General features: G+C 39.4%; 1 protein-coding gene across 2 annotated transcripts in view; it reads right to left on the reverse strand.

The window, feature by feature from the left end:
* Window positions 1-1,520, reverse strand: part of LOC101846536 — a gene marked incomplete at its 3' end in the record, with an annotated part of 6,127 nt that extends 4,607 nt beyond the window's left edge. Inside the window, 2 exon segments of one of the 2 annotated variants that reach the window (XM_013088539.2) lie at window positions 1-963; window positions 1,447-1,520. The exon segment at window positions 1-963 is cut by the window's left edge and continues 304 nt beyond it. 2 annotated transcript variants of the gene reach the window in all.
* Between the last annotated feature and the right edge of the window lie 1,060 nt (window positions 1,521-2,580).

Genomic DNA, 2,580 nt, shown 5'->3' on the forward strand with positions numbered 1-2,580 from the left:
ACCCTCGCAGCTGCATGAGGTCAGGTGAGCGTGCCTTTAATGGAGTTAGAATTGAGCGGAATCGATAATAATACATGTACTATGGCTGTTTTCGATGTTTTCACTAATTCCCATCAGCGCTGACACATTCGAAGAACTTGCTTTCATCTGATTGCTTCTCGGAAATATAATTGCTTAACACCAACAGCATTGTTTGCCATGTTATATTTTCTTAGTGGTCTTAGTGGCTATTGTTTCTGGTGAGGGTTTTTTCATAGATATCGTGTTGATGGTTGGTTATGCTCTCTCTTTTGCAAAGATTACAACTTGTCTGTCAGGAACAAATGAAAGAGAAACACCGTGTTACGCTTTTTTCCACTGAAACGAGTTACTACAAGTCTGACAGTCTAGTAGCAAAGACACCCACTCGTGTGACCTAATTGTGTTGCAAGTACCGTAAAACTCTTGCTAAAACACAAACAAAAAACCTATTAGATCTGCTGTTTAAATGTTTCTCGAGCACTCCATAAATTGACCAGAGGAGCTATCGCTGAGCAGACACTGCTACAACTCAGTGGCGATGTGTCTTCCGCTCACGTTGTATCAGATGAATATTTTATACTCCCACTGGCTCTCCACGACACGATATAGAAAGAGACACCAACAAGGGAACACGTCACTTTTGATCAGAGTTTTCGCTTTGACACTTGTAATCTGTGGAAGAAATAACAAGTATTGTTTAGTAGAACTGTCGGTGTGGTTTAATGTATGTTCTTTTTGTTTGCTTTGCTGATTTCAGCGTGAGCTCTTCTTCGAAGGTGCGATTGGATACTGTTTATTGAGTGCAAAAAAGCACGTCGATTCTGTGACAGTGAACTCAAGACTGGTAGACAGAAACAATACAGGGATAATTCAGAAGTGGTACTTTTCGCCGCCCACTTTTTTTTTTACCTTGAGATGATAATTTCGTTATATCATAGCAAACTGGGGATGAAAATAGAGGCATAACAATTAATGTGACTGCAGTTTGTCCGAGTCATTCTCCAACTATGCGTCTAATAGTACACATTATAATGTTATTTCTTTGTTAATTAGAGAATCGTTTTGAACAGGTTGCTTTCGAAAAGTAAGCGTCCTGTCTAGTGGTGATGTTGCAACCATTGACGTGATTCAAATTCAGTTTCCATTCTTGAGAAGAGGCATAAAAAGAAGCCCAGGAAATCTCTCTCTCTCTCTCTCTCTCTCTCTCTCTCTCTCTCTCTCTCTCTCTCTCACACACACACACACACACACACACACACACACACACACACACACACACTCACTCTGTCTCTCTCTCTCTCTCTCTCTTTCTCTCTCTGTCGCTCTCTTTCCCACCCCCACCCCTGTTTCTGTCCTCTCTTTCATTTTACGCAACTTTATTTATCACATCAGTTTCTTTCAAATAGTAACCGTAATATGCTTAACTGTAACTGGAGGGGCTTGATGGAACATGCCTCTTCATCCATAAAGTATCAACATCCGGGGCGCTTGATACCTTCCTTTCATCATCAATGTAAAACCGTGCTTGTATCATAATTTATTTGCACACTTTGCCAGGCACATAATGTAGATCTATATCTTGGACTTGAAAGAACAAATTAACATTTGAATTTTTTTAAAAACAAATAACGTATTCCTTGTGCCCATGATTGTTTGATATTGGGATTTTTCCATGTTGTTGTCCTTAGATTACGGAAGTTTTCATGTCTCTGGTGAAACCGTTGGTAATTGAGAAATTAGTCATTTTCATCTTTTGTTTCTATTTTTGCCCCCACAAAATCACAGATCCAGTTAGCTTCTAAATTCAACCCCAAGATCCCCTCACAATTGCTTTTACAACTTTTTAAAAGCCTTACAGTTAAAATATGAGCTGTGACCATCGATTAAATACCCATACCCAATATGATCGAAAGTAACGTGGGAAGAATGGGTGACTGTTGCTGAAGAGGAGCACGAATACCATTCGGGGCTCTAGTGGCCTAGAGGTTAAGGTGTTTGCCTCCCATTCAAAGGTCCCGGGTTCGAATCCAGGTAGCGACCGAAACATTTTCTTCTCCTAACTAAATGTGTCTCCTTTCACCTCCATTCCTGCTCTCTATAATATGTGAAGCAGCGTGGTGGAATCACTCTCTCGTCAAAATAATCAAAGTGAAGAAACTAGCATTTTTCCGCAGGTTTGTGAATTTTTATCACATTTTTGTTTTTTGGCTCAACACCTTTCATGCCCATTAAAGAACTCATTTCTGTGTGGATTTTTTTTAAAAACGTTGATTAAAGGCACAAAAAATGTACATTTTCAGTTACCACAGACTCTTAAACTGAGGAAATAACTAATCTTTGGCGGCCATTTTCTCACTAATTTTACCTCTGAAAAACAAGTGACCCCCACCTCCTTCTTTCACAAATATCTCTTCTTGTATTCAAAATACATGGATATTTTTTCACCCAAATAAAGACAAATGAACAAGCATTAAGATGATACCAACAACTGTACATGTCCAAAAATTGATGAGAGCCTGATTCCACCGCGCTGCCTCACATATTCTGTCGTCTGCTTTC

This window comes from Aplysia californica, unplaced genomic scaffold (assembly GCF_000002075.1).
Source record: "Aplysia californica isolate F4 #8 unplaced genomic scaffold, AplCal3.0 scaffold00758, whole genome shotgun sequence".
Lineage (NCBI taxonomy): Eukaryota > Metazoa > Mollusca > Gastropoda > Aplysiida > Aplysiidae > Aplysia > Aplysia californica.